The sequence below is a fragment of the Rutidosis leptorrhynchoides genome, chromosome 4 (genome assembly GCF_046630445.1).
Source record: "Rutidosis leptorrhynchoides isolate AG116_Rl617_1_P2 chromosome 4, CSIRO_AGI_Rlap_v1, whole genome shotgun sequence".
NCBI classification, from domain to species: domain Eukaryota; kingdom Viridiplantae; phylum Streptophyta; class Magnoliopsida; order Asterales; family Asteraceae; genus Rutidosis; species Rutidosis leptorrhynchoides.
The window spans coordinates 323,552,404-323,572,815 of record NC_092336.1 but is presented as its reverse complement, the minus strand read 5'-3'; positions in this window follow the sequence as shown (position 1 = coordinate 323,572,815).

The following is a 20,412-nucleotide window of genomic DNA, read 5'->3' as shown; positions in this document are numbered from 1 at the left end:
TTTGCGACGTAACAAAAATATATTGTTAGAGTATATTTATATATTAGTGGAATACCCGCGAATTCGCGGGGCTTTGTGAGGGATGAATCCCATTGATTTGTTCCAATAACTATATATATGTTAAATAGTATTTGTTAGGTTTATAATAACTTGATTCAATTAATGTAGTAGTGTTACATGAATTATAATCATTGTAGATTTTTTGCAAATTAAAACAATATGAATATACATATACAAATCGATTTCAGACTATGGTTTATTGGTTACTTGGCCACGAGAAGATCCAAGGGAATTCGCGGGGCTACTTTATGGGATTAAGCAAGCATTAGTTAGAAACTACTTAATGTGAAACATTATATTATTTGTGTGGTTTTCAATAACGGACACAATCATAGAATATAGCTATATAGTTGTTGAGCAAAAGTTAACAAATAAACCCATAAAACATCTGTCTAAAAAGATTATGCATTTCAAAATTTCCCACATTATTTTATAATTTACCTACATTAATGAAACCTAATTAATCCTTCGTTACCCATATTAGCACCTGCTATATGTCACTAATTTAGTAGGAGATAAAGTACATAATAATAAGTTTTGACATTAAGATAGGGTGATTGAAGGATTGACTACACAATGGTAATAACAGTGTAGTTGATTTTACATAATTTAATATTATTCTAGCAAATCATATGGATCTCTATATGAATAAAAGTTTAATTCATATCCTAGTGAGAATGCATTTTAAAATATTATGGATAAAATCCTATTAAACATACAACAAACATGATGAGTCTAAAATGATTAGCATATACGAAGTAACGTATTATTTGATTACACCTACATTCTGACTCCAAATCCAAGTGATATTTACTTTCATTTTAAAACATTACTTGCACCTTAAATTGCTCAACCAAAGCTGTGATTAGTTGATATGGTCCATGAGCAATCCAACATTTGTGTTTTTAGTATCTGGTTAACATGATTATCGAATATGCAGCTTCAAAATCAACTGAAATCAAAGAAAAAGCAAATTTAATGATTAAATTAATTAATAGGATGAAACTAAGATCATCACTAAGGGCAAGTTACTGATTTATAAGGACACCAACAACTTCAATCAAGACTATAAAAAGTCAATGATGCAATTACAATACAAAAGAACATATATTTATATACTTACCTGGGTGATCATCTCATGTTTAAGAACTTTTTCTTTATCAAGAATCTTGATAGCAACATTGTCACCAGTTTCAACATTTCTAGAAGGTTTGACCTTTGCAAAAGTTGATTCACCAAGTATTCTTCCAACTTCATACCTACCAACTCTTGTTTTTTGATGGCCTTGAAGATGCCAAAGTCGATTCACCAAGTATTAATTACATATACCATCCATGTTTCAAACAAAAATTAAACAAATATAATTGCTATTTAAATATCAAATCTCTTCTTTTTACAGTTACTGTTTGCTGTACAGTAGCAGCCCACCTCCCATTTTGACACACGTTTAAAACCTATTTAGATTCGACAAACCCGGACATAGCATATACTGTTTGAAAGTTTGTCGTGGATACTTTCTTCCCCAAACTTTAGTTTCCATCAAAAGTCAAACAATTTTAACTTGTGAACCCACAAATTAGGTCCGATAGTGATTTTAACAATTTTACCCAAATTGACATCAAATTTAGTTAACGACCCATATTGTTATCGAACGTACATAGGTGACCTCAAATCAATCCACAACTCTAAAATGACTTTATAATCCTGTTGGCAACTTCAAATTTCCAAAAGATAATGTAAACGGGTCGGAATGGACAATTATGACCCAAATGGATCATGATTTCCCACTTTAACCAATATAAGTTCAAGAATCGTTTTCAAAAAAACAAAACCTGCCAATACACCGTAAACGACATGGTACACATGTTTAACCCAACAAATACCCGATTTGACACTATATAGTCCAAATGGGTCAAGGGGTCAAAACGGTCAATTAATACAATTTTAACGCTATAACAACAAAACAACTGATATTTCGTTTCAAAACTTGAAGTTTTACATTTCAAAATATATGTGTCTCACTTTTTGGCTGCTAATGCAAAGAATAATAATATTGGTCTCTCGAAAGCCACACAAAAATCACAAATGTAAGATTTTGAAAGGCTTCACAGATCGTGTTACCTTATATTTTTGTCCTGGTATGAGTGGGTGTGCTCATGTGCTTTGTTCATCATACCATTGATAAAATTGTCTTGACTCTGTTTAAAACAAAGATCTTAAACTGATGACCACATGATCTTACACAACTGTGACACTGATAGTTGTAAATAATTGAATCCACAAAGGAAGCTATAAAGATGGTACACTAAATGTTGAATAAAGCAATAAATGAAACAATTATCAATTAACTACCGAATAGAAAATTTCAAAATTAAGGCTACCAAATTTTATCAATATAGTATCACATCAACATTAAATAACGATATAGTATGACTTCAAGAAAGCATTTGACTCGGTTAGGGTGGGGAAAAAAATAGATACCCAATAGGAAAAAAATGTTTTGTGACTGTATTGAGAAACTTGATTAATTAATAATGCCATTTATGCTTTCCTAATCAGAATATGAAGACTATCGTTTTACTAATAATCAAATTTGATGTATTAATTAGTTATAACTTCTTTTAATACATAGCAAAATAAGCCTTGAAGGGTCGAATCCCACGACCCATATATAACCACAAAATTATCCATTCCCAATAGAACCCAATATGACCACTACCCAGCCAGTCCATGCCCCGCCCATATTGCCCCTACATACAACAATATGAAATCAATGTACCATTTTCCTGTACTAATATTAAGAGATATCGGTGCTAGGTGTGGTAACCAATGCAAGTTTCCAACCAGTTTCAAACTCTTTCGCTTACATACCAGAGCCAGTAGACGTAGTATCATTTTAAAGATGATGATGATGGTGTATGCTCGGTTGTAGCTCCTTCGTCCTGCAAGCAAGCAACAACAAAATCCACAATAAAGTTAAATACTATACCTCAATTCTAACCAAGTAACCAACACAATTGCACACAGAGAAAAATACAAACTAAAACCATAAAATAAATAAATTTTTAAAAATCAACAACATTCTTTTTGAGTGTCAAATTGAGTCGATTTTAAAGGTTGATATGAAATGTTCTAATTGCATAAACTTCAAAGGTTGATATTAAATGTTCTAATTGCCTAAACTTCAAAAACTCTGAAAACATAAAGGCTAAAAAAACATCATTAACAATGTTTAATTTCTGTAAAGTTAACGGCTTGCATCAAAAATATCAGAAAGAGAAGGAGAAAAATATACCTCAGAGTTACATTGTTTATCTGATGACGGGATATCAGAAGGGACCTGAAAGTTGAGATACAAAAAAAAACATTTGCAAAATCACATAAACACTCATTTCTATCTCATTGCCCGACCCAACTCCCACATATTCATCATCACAGCCTCTCTTTCTAGAATCTTACTCATTGAGAGCTGCAAACTGAAACAGATCAGACAGTTAACAATACAAAACTATTTGTATACAACTACACCGCAGCCTACAACCACCACAACTAAATTCCACCACGAACCAATTACAAATCAACACCAATATATATATATATATATATATATATATATATATATATATATATATATATATATATATATATAAATGCTGTTAAAACTTCAGTAATTCGCAAGAAATTAACAAAATGCGGTACATTTAAAAAAAATTACTTTTAAGACGTTTGTATCTGATTTTGCATTGAGGGCAAGGCTAATCACCACCGTTGTAAACTGTCCTCTAATAAGACATAAAAGTAGAAACTTTAATATGATTTGGTCATTCACGTGACACGTTAAACCTTTTTACTTTAAGACTTACACAACATTAGGGGGAAAAACAACCAAATTTCCAAAATCAAAAATGAAAATTAAGATAAAGCTTACCCCGAGGATTTCTTATTACGCATGTCATGCTAGGACCAATTTTATCTTTAATAGGCACATCTTTATTGTTAGTTATTGCATCCTCGACCGAAACATGAACAAAGTCATCTACCTTCACTTCGATATTTTCATTACAATATCTTACTTCATCAACACTGAACTTATCATCAGCTTGCTCTCTATGCCTTCCTCCTCCATAGAATCGCAGCCAAAACTTTTGTCCGAATTCAACTTTTCTGAAAAGTCGACATCACAACTATCATTTTTCTTGCAAATATTAGCACCTGTAGCATAGGTGACTTCATTAACTACCTGGTTGCCACTAAAGACACACATCATACTGTTGCTACAACATGAGCAAAACTGTTGCTACCACATGAGTAAAAAAACTTCAATATGTATCGATTTGAGTAAAACTTCAATAAAGACTGTTTTCAATAACACAACAATATATAACTTGCTGGTCACCATTATAATATAAAAATGAACGTGTAATGAACTTTAGCCTTCAAATTTTTGGACAATTTGGTCGACATCCATAATATAATCCGTGATCTTTTTGTCTATTAAGACCCGTGTATATGTTAGTCAAAAAGGAATGAAAAAAATATATTATGAAGGATAGGACATGCATGCATGAGTCTGGATGTGTATGTGCTATTATCTTTTATCTAAAATTCAACATATATACATAATAATAATAATAATAATAATAATAATAATAATAATAATAATAATAATAATAATAATAATAATAATAATAATAATAATAATAATAATAAAAACTACCGAGTATCTATATCTCATTCTATGTTATGAAATGTTATATATATATATATATATATATATATATATATATATATATATATATATATATATATATATATATATATATATATATATATATATATATATATAACGACTCTTATTTTTCCATTCTATATTTTTCATTTTTCCATTCAATACTTTTCCTTATTAAATGCCCAATAAAATAATTAAACTTAATAAGTAACCTTTAATCGATAAAGGTTAAGCGTTAAGAATGATAAAATACGATAATTAACTTTGTACAAGTTAATAAAAATAATAAGTTAATAAACTTTTGTGAGTAAATAAATAACTATAAAGACTTGTGTAATTAAAATAAATAAACTTGAATAATTAAGGTTTGTTAAGCTAAATTAAAGTACAAGGTTTAAAGTGAAAAATGTAAACCCTAATCACCCTAAACCCTAGCCCATTTTTAGAGGGCAAAATTACCCTCTTACCCTCCAAATTTTCGGTACCCATCACCACCATAACCTCCTCATCAAGCCTACTTGTTCCCTAAAGAATTCCTTATTAAAACCTAATTCTAGAATCCTCCTATCCTCCCTATAAATAGAGACCTAGGCTAAACCATTCCATGTACCAAATCATAAACAAATCCCTCACTCAAAAATCTCTCTCTCCCTCTCTAGATTTCGGTCAAAAACCGAAATCCCCACCACCCATCGAAATCCTCAAGGGTTTCCAAGAAATCTTCAAGTGTTCTTCGCGTTCTTCGTGTTCTTCAAGAATCTTCAAGGTGTTCTTCAAGATATTCAAGGCTTTGATCTTCCATCTTCATCAAGTTCTTCTTTTCTTCGTTAGTCATCTTCGAATATTCAAGGTATAATAAAAACCCTAAACTATTTACATAAACTTTGATCTCTGTTAATTCATATTCATATTATAAACATGTTATACATAGGTAACTACATAAGAACAAACCTAGATCTACATGTAAAAAAATAAATAAATAAATCTATACATATATGTATGTATGTCGACTAGGATAAAAAAAAGGGGGAAGAAACTTTGATCTTTAAAACCCTAAATACAATTAAGAGATTTGTTAGTGGTTAATTAAGGAAACAAAATAACTATATATACATATACATATATATCGACACATATACATATATAAATGTAAAAAATAAATTTTTATATACATATATATACATATACACGACATTATATATGTATACATACTAAAACCCTAAACCCTAATTTAAATTATACTACTTTAATTAAAACCCTTGTTTTATTAAAAACCTAATTAATTATTAAACCCTAATTCATTAAACCTAACCCTAATTATTTAATACCACTTTAATTATTAAACCCTAATCATTACCTAATCATTACTACATTAAATAAAACCCTAATTTACTAAACCCTAATTTATGAAACCCGGGGACATTAATTACTAAACCCTAGTTATTAAATACTACTTTAAATAACTAACTATAATTAATGAAACCCTAATACTACTTATACTATTAATTAACATGTATACACTATTACTATTACTAGCACCTATAACCTACTACTTATATTATAACACTTAAGAACGTTTTGGGATATGTATTAGAGATGTATAGATCTTCGAACTTTCTTGACGAATGGTTCTACGAGACTCTAGGCAGAGGGTTTGGACTTCCGATTTAAAGGGTCCTATGGCTCAAGCCCCTAGATCTGAAATGGCCATTTGAAGGGAAAGGGGTGATTGGAAGCTGATCTAATACGACAAGTATCCTAAAATGGAAAACACTCTTTAAGTAGAAACTTTCTAAGTATAGAAACTTACTAGGAATAGAAACTTAGTGAAACAAACTATACATAAACACGTACTTAAACTCAAACATGGGCAAAACACTTAACTACTCTTAAATGTCATTAGGTTGACTTTCTTGCTCACTCGTTCAACTCTCTATTCCGAGGAATAACTCTCTCTCTACTTACTAAGGTGAATTCATAGCCCCTCTTTATTGCTAGCAAACTTATTTACTTTTACTTGGTGTGAGACACATGTTGTTTTTACTTTTTACACTTTAGACACAAGTACCAAACTGTTAAATTATGCTATACCTGGCTATGTCCGACTAAGTCCCTACATTGATATCTTTAATTGCTGCAGAATGCATAATTATTGGGGGTAGGCCTATCGGGAATAACATCCCCGATACATTTGACTAAGTCTTTGTATTACTTGATAATGAAATTAAACCGACAAGGACATACACAACTTGTCATGGGGAAAACTTAAACGTTTAGTCTAAATATCACGCTTTGGCATAAATTTAGATCCTGCGGGAGATCAACTTTACAAACTAAATCTTGTGGTCTAAAACAACGGTCAAACTTTTGTTAAACCTATGAACTTCACTCAACCTTTTTGGTTGACACTTTAGAATGTTTTGTCTCAGGTGCTGTTTGATACAAGCTTACTTTTCTACTGCTTATGTGATGCTACTTGGACATAGGATCAAGAGATTACCACATATTTAACTATTGCATTTAAACATTTACTTTATTCCATTGTAATGACATTTCATTTTCCGCTGCGTACTCATTAAAGTTAATTTTCTCATTTAGTATTGTTCTCGTTATTATAATATGTTGGTATATTTTGATATTAAGTCACATTTCGCCCAGGCCCTAACTGGGGGTGTGATAGATTTGGTATCAGAGCATAACCAGGCTGTTATAGAGAACTAGGATTGTATCTTTATGTGTGCCTTATTTGCTAGCTAGGTTGCCTTAGCAATCTAGGAAACTATAACCTTTTCTGCCTTAGACTTTAAAGTACTTAGGATTGCTCTATAATCTTAACATTTATGCTTTCCAACACTTGACTAAAAGATTCTAATCAAAGTCTCTTTCCTAATGATAGGATGTCAAGCTCAAGCTTTAACAAGCCCAATGAGGCAAATCACAACCCTACTACCGAAGTAGGTGTTAGACACTCTGAAACATCAAGACCTGTTCGAAGTCCTTCATACAGCCCTGCTTCACCAAACTATAGTCCAAATACTCTGCGAAATTCACAAAGGTCTCCTCAATATTATCCAACCCCGAGAATCAAAGATAAAGGAAAATGTCATGAAGAAGCCGGTCCATTAAGGAAGAGAGCACGGACTCCTTCTTATAATGATGCTTCTAAGTATGAGGATTTGCTTTGCCACATGGCGAGAGTAGAGGTTCGTATGGATGAGAAGGACCGCGAAATTAAGAAGTTGGTGGAGGAAAATGTTGAACTAAGAAAAGAATTAAGGCTCCTAAAGTACGAGGAAGAACGCAACACTCGTTGGGGGAAACAATCACTTGCTCATCTCCAGGAGGATGTTGACTTCCGAATGAAAATAGAGAGAAGCCGAGTCGACAAACAACTTGCCTTAAGGGAATACGACACCAATACCGTTAACAGTCGTGTTACCAACCTTTATGACAATCTCGAATATCTCTACGAAAATCAAAAAGGGAAGAACGAGCGATATGATAAGTTTATCAAAGAATCTCTCGACTCTCAAACCGAAAGGCTAAAGAAACTTGTGAAGGATAACATGGAAAAAGTGATGAAGCAGTTTGAGGACGAGAAGAAGAAATATGAAGATTATTTCAATCTTAATATTCTTTAGTTATCTTTCCTATTTATCCATCTATGTAAAGGTTATGCCTTAAAACTATTTCTAATTCCGAATCGTGTAATAAGGCTTATTTAATGCCTAGTTCCTTAATAAAATAAAGTGTTTTATTTATATCATGTGATATTAATACTTTATCTTATTCCTACTTGTAATTGCTCAACCCTATAATTTGTTAACTTATCCGACTTATGTTCACTTATGTAGCGACATCATGGTTCGTCCAGCTGCACCTACTGTTAACAATATCGTCTTGACTACTGAGCAATTCCAATAATTACTCACTGCCGCACAAGGCAACAATCAAGCTAACAATATTAATCCTCAACCGAAACCTTGTTCCTACAAGGATTTTTCAAACTGTCATCCTCCTGCATTTAAGAGAACTGAGGAAGCTGTCGAACTAGTCCGTTGGTTGAAGAAAATGGAATCTATTTTCCATATTTGTAACTGTGGTGATGACGATCGAGTAAATTATGCCACTAGCTCATTGGGTGGTAATGCTTTAACTTGGTGGACTCCTCATGCCATGTCCGTAGGAATTGATAATGCTAATGCAATTCCATGGGACGAACTCAAAAGCATGATGGTCAACAAATTTTGCCCGAGGAGTCAAGTCTAGAAACTTGAAGTGGAGTTCTGGGAACTCAAAGTCAAGGGTACTGATATTGAGAACTACCCCAATCGTTATTTGGAACTTTCTACTCTATGCCCTGAGATGTTTCCTACCGAAGCTAGAAGAATTGAGCGGTATATAGAAGGTCTTCCCGAGGATGTTCAAGGGAATGTTATAGCTACCGAGAAGGTTACTCTGGATACTGTGATTCTTATGGCACAAAATCTGATGTTGGCCAAGAGAAGAAGAGCGTCGGTCAATAAGCAGGTTGAAACCAAGGGTAATGATGGTAAGAGGAAGTTTGATCCATCTCAAGGTTCAGCTCAGAATGATAATAAGAAGCCTGCGGATGGTACAAGGTCGAATTATAAGGGTACTTATCCCTTCTGTATTCGTTGTGAGAAGCATCACCCGGGGAAGTGTACTGCGGTTTGTGCGTTGTGTAAGAAAGTGGGACACGTTGCTAAGACGTGTAAGACTTCTCCAAAGGATAAGGCTATTGTTCCAGCCAAAGCTCCTCTAACCTGCTATACTTGTGGAGAAAAGGGACACATTAGTCCTAATTGTCCTAAGAAGAAGGATAATCCCGCTACTGGAGATAATGTTACTGTTGCTAAGGGTCGTGCGTTTGTTATCACTGCTGCTGAAGCCCGAGATGAGGATGAGGTCATCACGGGTACGTATTTTGTCAATAATTGTTATGCAACTTTTTTATTCGATACTGGTGCCGACCGAAGTTATGTGTCTAGTGATTTTTGTACCCTATTTACTGAAAAGCCTCAACCCTTAGAAACTAAACAATTAGTAGAAGTAGCCAATGGAAAGATCATGCAAGTCGATAAAATCTATAAAAACTGCAACTTAATCTTAGCCGATAAGGAATTTAAGATAGACCTTTTGACGGTCGAGCTCAGAAGTTTTGACTTTGTAGTCAAAATGGATTGGTTACGTCCATCACATGCTACTATCATGTGTTATGATAAAACTGTTCATGTTCCATTGGAAAATGGCGAGACTCTCATCATCCAAGGTGAAAAGAGTGGTTCCAATTTCAACATCATCTCCTGTATTAAAACTCGCAAATACCTTATGAAAGGTTATCCAGCTTTTCTAGCTCTCGTTAAGATGATTGAATCGAAAGAGAAGCGTATTGAAGATGTACAAGTGGTTAAAGACTTTCCCGATGTGTTTCCCGAAGATCTTCCTGGTCTCCACCTCCTCGACAAGTTGAATTTCAAATTGATTTAACTCCTGGTGCTGCTCCTATTGCTAAAGCGCTGTATCGTTTAGCACCCTCTGAGATGAAGGAGTTATCCAACCAGCTCCAAGAACTATTGGATAAAGGTTTCATTTGTCCTAGCTCGTCCCCATGGGGAGCTCCCATGGGGAGCTCCTATTCTGTTTGTTAAGAAGAAAGATGGTACGTTAAGGATGTGTATAGATTATCGCGAACTTAACAAGCTTACTATTAAGAACCGTTATCCGTTGCCGCGTATTGATGATCTATTCGACCAACTTCAAGGGTCAAGCGTCTATTCAAATATTGATTTGAGATCTGGTTATCACCAACTCCAAGTCAAGGAATCCGATATTCCTAAGACTGCTTTTCGTACTCGATATGGACATTATGAATTCTGTGTCATGCCTTTTGGTTTGACCAATGCTCCTGCTGTATTCATGGATCTTATGAACCGTGTTTGCAAGCCTTACCTCGATAAATTCATTATTGTGTTCATTGACGATATCTTGATCTATTTCAAGAGTGAGAAAGAACATAAGCAACATTTGCATATGATTCTTGAACTCCTAAGAAAGGAACAACTCTATGCTAAATTTTCTAAGTGCGAGTTTTGGCACAAAACCGTACAATTCCTTGGAAATATTGATGATAGAGAAGGAATACATGTCGATCCAGCTAAGATTGCTTCTATTCGGAACTGGGAGATACCAAAGACTACGAAATATATTCAAAAGTTTTTGGGACATGCCGGTTACTATCGAAGGTTCATAAAAGATTTTTCTCTCATTGCTAAACCTCTTACGAAGCTAACTCAAAAAAGGAAGAAATTTGAGTGGTCCGAAGAACAGGAATCTGCTTTCAAGATTCTGAAGGAGAAATTGACCACAGCCCCGATTCTATCTTTACCTGAAGGTACTGACGACTTTGTTTTTTACTGCGATGCTTTGAAGCAAGGCTTTGGTTGTGTTTTAATGCAATGAGAAAAGGTTATTGCCTACGCATCTAGGCAGTTGAAGAAACATGAAGAGAACTATACCACACATGACCTTGAGTTAGGTGCCATGGTATTTGCATTAAAGATATAGAGAGATTATTTGTATGGTACCCATTTTACGGTGTACACTGATCATAAAAGTCTTCGACACATCTTTGATCAAAAACAGCTGAACATGAGGCAAAGTCGATGGCTCGAGTTATTGAACGATTATCACTGTGAGCTGAAATATCATCCTGGCAAGGCGAATGTAGTTGCCGATGCCCTTAGTCAGAAAGACGATGTTAAACGCGTTCGTGCTCTAAACCTGAAAATCAAATTAAATCTTATCTCACGAATCTAAGAAACTCAATTGGAAGCCATTAAACCAACACTTATCGAAGGTGAAGGACCCATTGGTTTTGAGAACCAACTTCAAGTGAAAGCAAATAGTATACGGTATTTTGGCAATAGAATTTGGGTTCCTCGTTTCGGTAATCTCCGTGAACTAGTCTTGGATGAAGCTCATAAGACTAGATATTCTATTCATCCCGGTTCCAGTAAAATGTATCACGATGTGAAGCAATTCTACTGGTGGCCTAACATGAAAGTCAACATTGCTACTTATGTTAGTAAGTGTCTTACTTGTTTAAAGGTCAAGGCCGAACATCAAAAGCCTTCTGGTCTATTGACACAACCCGATATTCCGCAGTGGAAGTGGGAATGTATCACTATGGACTTTGTTACTAAGTTACCTAAGACTGCGAACGGTAACGATACTATTTGGGTCGTAGTTGATCGTCTTACTAAATCTGCACATTTCATACCGATCAAGGAAATCGACAAGATGGAGAGATTAGCACAGCTTTATATTAAAGAAATCATCTCACATCATGGTGTTCCTACCTCGATTATTTCTGATCGCGACAGTCGATTTGTTTCTAGATTCTGGAAAACTTTACAATCTGCTCTTGGAACTCAACTCGACATGAGTACAGCCTATTATTCTCAAACTGATGGTCAAAGTGAACAGACTATTCAAACCATGGAAGATATGCTACGTGCTTGTGCAATCGATTTCGGCAAAGGTTGGGATAGACACCTACCTTTGGTTGAATTTTCTTACAATAACAGTTATCACTCCAGTATTAAAGCTGCACCTTTTGAAGCTTTATATGGACGAAAGTGTAGATCCCCTCTGTGTTGGGATGAACTTGAGGACAGACATTTAACTGGTCCTGAAATTATCCACGAAACTACCGAAAAGATCGTTCAGATTAAGCAACGTTTAGAAACTGCCCGTAGCCGACAGAAGAGTTATGCCGATAAGAAATGAAAAGACATCGAATACCAAGTTGGAGATAAAGTCATGTTGAAAGTATCCCCTTGGAAAGGTGTTGTTCGCTTCGGTAAGCGAAGTAAACTCAATCCACGATATGTAGGACCTTTCACAATCACTGAAAGGGTTGATCCTGTGGTATATCGATTAGAACTACCAACCGAACTCAGTCAAGTACATGATGTGTTTCATGTCACAAATCTTAAACGGTGTCTTGCTGATGACACACTGGTTATTCCTCTGGATGAAGTTCGCATTAATGAGCAAATGCATTTATTTGAAGAACCTATAGAAGTCATGGAAGGAGAAGTCAAACAAACGCGTAAAAGCAACATAACTATCGTTAAAGTCCGGTGAAATTTGCGTAGAGGCCCCGAATATACCTGGGAACGCAAAGACCACATGAAACGGAAATATCCCCATCTCTTCTCAACTGCTGATGCAAACGAGAAAACTACCTAAAAACTTCGGGACGAAGTTTTCAATAACGGGGAGGTACTATAACGACTCTCATTTTTCCTATCTATATTTCTCATTTTTCCATTCAATACTTTTCCTTATTAAATGCCCAATAAAATAATTAAACTTAATAAGTAAACTTTAATCGATAAAGGTTAAGCGTTAAGAATTATAAAATACGATAATTGACTTTGTACAAGTTAATAAAAATAATAAGTTAATAAACTTTTGTGAGTAAATAAATAACTATAAAGACTTGTGTAATTAAAATAAATAAATGACATCGGCTAAAAAGTCACGTTTTCACCCCGATATTAAGGCCCAAAAACAAGAAAGATTCGAACTTTGTTGGCAAAATACCCACTTCATCGGTTAGAATTGAAGAACAAGTAATTACGAAGACAGTGCAAAAAGAATCAAGAGAATCGGAGCTAAAACGAAGATTCTAGAGCGAAAACGGTGAAAGACAAGAAATCAAGTTACGATCCAGGGAATTCAGGCTGACCAGCAAGCCATACGGCCTACCATATGGCCTGCCATATGGCCTGCCAGTATGGAAACGGCCTGCCATATATGTGCCACCACACGAGCTTCCAAACGGCCTGCCAAATACGGCCTGCCATACGGCCTGCCAAACGGCCTGCCAGGTGTATTTGGCAGTTTTCAAGTCTATTTAAAGGGTCTTTGTCATTCATTCCAACACACACTTCAATTCACTTCTTTCTCTCTCTTGTACAATACTAGTCATACTTTCAAGGCCTTCTCACCTCTGAGCGGGAAATTAAGTACCCGGGGGTGAACGCTGAAGATTGTATTAGGAGCCGTCTGGAGTCTTGAAGTTGTCACTTTTGTATTCGGAACTCATTTAATCTACTGGTACTTCTATTCTTTATCTTATATAATGTTTTATGATATTATTGCCATGATTAGCGAGTAGTTATCTTTAGTGTATGCTATGATGTAAGCAGGTATAATGCCAAAATAATATTATGGTTTGTGTATGCTGTTGAAATGCTTTTCGATTATGCTTTAAACTCAATCGCTTTTCCAACTAATAGAACGTAGTTATAGGCTCTGTTATTGGGAAGTCGCGAACCCCGATTCAAAGTACACTATCTGTGTCACCCCTTGGTAAGAGAAGTCTATCGGATACAACGTAACATCGACTGAGGCACACCGGTTGTAGTAAGTCTATCAAGCATTGGATTCCGACTAAGGACTCTTTCATAGTGAAACATCTGACTAGACCCCTAGTACATTGTCGGTCCTAGACCATGCTAGTGTAGTCAGCAAGCATATAAACTTTGTACGTGCACGCTAAAGCACATCGGTTGTTGTAAGCTGTACCTCTGCTAAGTAAGGCCATGGAACACGGTTAGTGTTGACCAGTACACTGCACCATAATGCGGTCTCAAGTATTGCACCCCGCTTGAGGGATTCTTAGTTAATTAAGGAACTATTTGTTTAGACACATAAAGGATTGGACCGTTAGGATAATCGAACGTGTTCATGGAAGTCGGACTTGACTTGGCCATGGTGTTCTTTATGGTTGAACTCTTTTTAAGGGCCTAACTATCTTTTACCAATCATTAACGAAAGCATTGAAGCACATCACGTCTCTCGGATATGGTACACCATGTATTCTATTATGCTTAACAAAGTTTAGACCATTTTGGAATGTTAATACGTCACCCAACCGAGTCGCTTAATTGGATGAGCCGTCTGAATGTGTATGCCTGTAGTCAGACTGCACGGGCGTCAGGGGTAAGGGACGTTGCTGTCTATTCAGAATCTTCAAGTCTAATGCAACACCCAGTGACATGTCTTATGACAGGGGCGTTTAGGACCAGTGTAATGAATACAAGGCTCCTGCCTATTCATGAGCCATCATTCCATAATCTCGGCAGAATAACTGATGAAGTCATAGTATGCACTTACTTTAACCTTATCTGAATTACAAATTTTATCGCATTTACTTTATCTATCTTATAAACTAGAAAATCCCAAAAATAAATATTCACTACTCCCTAACTATCTTAGGTTACAATATAGGTTCGATGTTACTGATATCTCAAAAATACGACTCTAGGTCATACTTCCCTTACTTATAAGGAGTAGTAAGATTTAGGCCCCGCTAAATATAAATTTAAAACAGTACCCTCTGTAGTGACCCGAACTTTTCCATGTTTATATATATATTAAATGAAATTGTTATTTACATGATTAAGTGTTTCCAACATGTTAAGCAATCAAACTTGTTAATACTTGATTAATTGAAATAGGTTTCATATAGACAATTGACCACCCAAGTTGACCGGTGATTCACAAACGTTAAAACTTGTAAAAATTATACGATGACATATATATGGTTATATATATAGTTAACATGATTTTATTATAAGTATGTATCTCATTAGGTATTTTAACAATGAGTTATATACATAAAAATGAGACTATTAATTTAAGAAACTCGAAAACGATATATATAACGATTATCGTTATAACAACGTCTTACTAGATACATATGAATCATATTAAGATATTGATACACTTGGTTAATTATGTTAAATGATAAGTAAATATATTATTAAGTGTATTAACAATGAAATACATATGTAAAAATAAGACTACTAACTTAATGATTTCGAAACGAGACATATATGTAACGATTATCGTTGTAACGACATTTAACTGTATATATATCATACTAGGATATATTATATATCATAATATCATGATAATATAACAATTTAACATCTCCTTTGTTATAATAAACAATGGGTTAACAACATTCAACAAGATCGTTAACCTAAAGGTTTCAAAACAACATTTACATGTAACGACTAACGATGACTTAACGACTCAGTTAAAATGTATATACATGTAGTGTTTTAATATGTATTCATACACTTTTGAAAGAATTCAAGACACTTATCAAAATACTTCTACTTAACAAAAATGCTTACAATTACATCCTCGTTCAGTTTCATCAACAATTCTACTCGTATGCACCCGTATTCGTACTCGTACAATACACATCTTTTAGATGTATGTACTATTGGTATATACACTCCAATGATTAGCTCTTAGTAGCCCATGTGAGTCACCTAACACATGTGGGAACCATCATTTGGCAACTAGCATGAAATATCTCATAAAATTACAAAAATATGAGTAATCATTCATGACTTATTTACATGAAAACAAAATTACATATCCTTTATATCTAATCCATACACGAACGACCAAAAACACCTACAAACACTTTCATTCTTCAATTTTCTTCATCTAATTGATCTCTCTCAAGTTCTATCTTCAAGTTCTAAGTGTTCTTCATAAATTCCAAAAGTTCTAGTTTCATAAAATCAAGAATACTTCCAAGATTGCAAGTTTACTTCCAAGTTTTCTAAATCCATTCCAAGTAATCATCCAAGATCAAGAAACCTTTGTTACTTACAGTAGGTTATCTTTCTAATACAAGGTAATAATCATATTCAAACTTTAATTCAATTTCTATAACTATAACAATCTTATTTCGAGTGGAAATCTTACTTGAAATTGTTTTCGTGTCATGATTCTGCTTCAAGAACTTTCAAGCCATCCAAGGATCCTTTGAAGCTAGATCTATTTTTCTCATTTCCAGTAGGTTTATCCAGGAACTAAAGGTAGTAATGATGTTCATAACATCATTCGATTCATACATATAAAGCTATCTTATTCGAAGGTTTAAACTTGTAATCACTAGAACATAGTTTAGTTAATTCTAAACTTGTTCGCAAATAAAAGTTAATCCTTCTAACTTGACTTTTAAAATCAACTAAACACATGTTTTATATCTATATGATATGCTAACTTAATGATTTAAAACCTGGAAACACAAAAAACACCGTAAAATCGGATTTACGCAGTCGTAGTAACACCGCGGGCTGTTTTGGGTTAGTTAATTAAAAACTATGATAAACTTTGATTTAAAAGTTGTTATTCTGGGAAAAAGATTTTTATTATGAACATGAAACTATATCCAAAAATTATGGTTAAACTCAAAGTGGAAGTATGTTTTCTAAAATGGTCATCTAGACGTCGTTCTTTCGACTGAAATGACTACCTTTACAAAAACGACTTGTAACTTATTTTTCTGAATATAAACCTATACTTTTTCTATTTAGATTCATAAAATAGAGTTCAATATGAAACCATAGCAATTTGATTCACTCAAAACGGATTTAAAATGAAGAAGTTATGGGTAAAACAAGATTGGATAATTTTTCTCATTTTAGCTACGTGAAAATTGGTAACAAATCTATTCCAACCATAACTTAATCAACTTGTATTGTATATTATGTAATCTTGAGATACCATAGACTTGTATACAATGTTTTGACCTATCATGTCGACACATCTATATATATTTTGGAACAACCATAGACACTCTATATGTGAATGTTGGAGTTAGCTATACAGGGTTGAGGTTGATTCCAAAATATATATAGTTTGAGTTGTGATCAATACTGAGATACGTATACACTGGGTCATGGATTGATTCAAGATAATATTTATCGATTTATTTCTATACATCTAACTGTGGACAACTAGTTGTAGGTTACTAACGAGGACAGCTGACTTAATAAACTTAAAACATCAAAATATATTAAAAGTGTTGTAAATATATTTTGAACATACTTTGATATATATGTATATATTGTTATAGGTTCGTGAATCAACCAGTGGCTAAGTCTTACTTCCCGACGAAGTAAAAATCTGTGAAAGTGAGTTCCACTTTTAAAATCTAATATTTTTGGGATGAGAATACATGCAGGTTTTATAAATGATTTACAAAATAGACACAAGTACGTGAAACTACATTCTATGGTTGAATTATCGAAATCGAATATGCCCCTTTTTATTAAGTCTGGTAATCTAAGAATTAGGGAACAAACACACTAATTGACGTGAATCCTAAAGATAGATCTATTGGGCCTAACAAACCCCATCCAAAGTACCGGATGCTTTAGTACTTCGAAATTTATATCATATCCGAAGGGTGTCCCGGAATGATGGGGATATTCTTATATATGCATCTTGTTAATGTCGGTTACCAGGTGTTCACCATATGAATGATTTTTATCTCTATGTATGGGATGTGTATTGAAATATGAAATCTTGTGGTCTATTGTTACGATTTGATATATATAGGTTAAACCTATAACTCACCAACATTTTTGTTGACGTTTAAAGCATGTTTATTCTCAGGTGAATACTAAGAGCTTCCGCTGTTGCATACTAAAATAAAGACAAGATTTGGAGTCCATGTTTGTATGATATTGTGTAAAAACTGCATTCAAGAAACTGATTTCGATGTAACATATTTGTATTGTAAACCATTATGTAATGGTCGTGTGTAAACAGGATATTTTAGATTATCATTATTTGATAATCTACGTAAAGCTTTTTAAACCTTTATTTATAAAATAAAGGTTATGGTTTGTTTTAAAAATGAATGCAGTCTTTGAAAAACGTCTCATATAGAGGTCAAAACCTTGCAACGAAATCAATTAATATGGAACGTTTTTAATCAATAAGAACGGGACATTTCAGTTGGTATCCGAGCGTTGGTCTTAGAGAACCAGAAAATTTGCATTAGTGTGTCTTATCGAGTTTGTTAGGATGCATTAGTGAGTCTGGACTTCGACCGTGTTTTCTTTAAAAATGATTGCTTAACATTTTTGTTGGAAACTATATATTATTAACATGTATATATTATGTGATATATTAATCTCTTAACATGTTTAATATTGTGTGATAGATGTCTACCTCTAGCACAAATCCCATTGACTCACCTAATAATAACGAATAGTTGAATATATATTGGACTGATTCACAAGTTCCCGAAGAAGAACCGAAAGAAGAATCAGAACCGGAAGAAGAATCAGAACCGGAAGAGGAGGAACCGGAGGAGGAAATAGAACCGTTGGGGGAAATAATAAAACGATTAAGTAAAAGAAAATCCTCAACCAACCGACCAAGGTTAACTATGGTCAATGGTGTTTCCGCCAAGGAAGCAAAATATTGGGAGGATTATGAAATGCCCCGTCCTAATCCATCCGGACGAAGTCCATATCGATTATGAACGATTCACAACAGTTGATTACATCGCGAGGTACTTGACCTCTATATGATACATTTTACAAACATTGCATTCATTTTTGAAAGACAAACATCTAAAGTAGACATACATGCATCACATTTCATAATATATCAGACTATCAACGACTTAATAATAATCTCGATGAACTCAACGACTCGAATGTAACGTCTTTTGAAATATGCTATGAATGACTCCAAGTAATATCTTTAAAATGAGCAAATGCACAGCGGAAGATTTCTTTCGTACCTGAGAATAAACATGCTTTCAAGTGTCAACCAAAAGGTTGGTGAGTTCATTAGTTTATCATAAATAATCATTTAATAATTTTAATAGACCACAAGATTTCATATTTCCATTTCTCATAATCATACGTCCCATGCATAGAGACAAAAATATCATCCATATGGATTGAACACCTGGTAACCGACATTCACAATATGCATATAAGAATATCCTCATCATTCCGGGATCCTCCTTCGGACATGATATAAATTTCGAAGTACTAAAGCATTCGGTACTTTGGATGGGGCTTGTTGGGCCCGATAGATCTATCTTTAGAGTTCGCGTCAATTAGGGTTTCTGTTCCCTAATTCTTAGATTACCAGACTATATAGGGTGATATTCGATTTGATAATCCAACCATAGAATGTAGTTTCGATTACTCGTGTCTATTTCGTAAAACATTTATAAAAGCAGTGCATGTATTCTCAGTTCCAAAAATATATATATAAAAAGGGAGTAATGAAAAATCACCTAATGTATTTTGTAGTAAAAATACATATGACTATACTGAACAATGCAGGGTTGGCTTCGGATTTACGAACCTATATTATTCATATATATATATTAATATATATAATTGTAATTGAACAAATTCATATATTATAACTTACGTTATATAGTAAATATATTTAATTTATGTATACATAATTAAAGTGATTAGTGTTTAGATAGTTATATTAATATACATTTAGTTAGTATTATATTAAAAATACCTAATTTGTTATATATGACTATTCGTATAAAATTCATTAATATGATTAATACATAATATCACCTATAATTATAATGTATGTATTAAGTATATTTTAGGTAAGAATATAGTTATTTGTAACAAAATGTTAGTTTTGATAATAATAACTTACTAATAACAATAACTTTCTTAATATCGATGATACTAATAATAATAACGAACTTGTTAAAA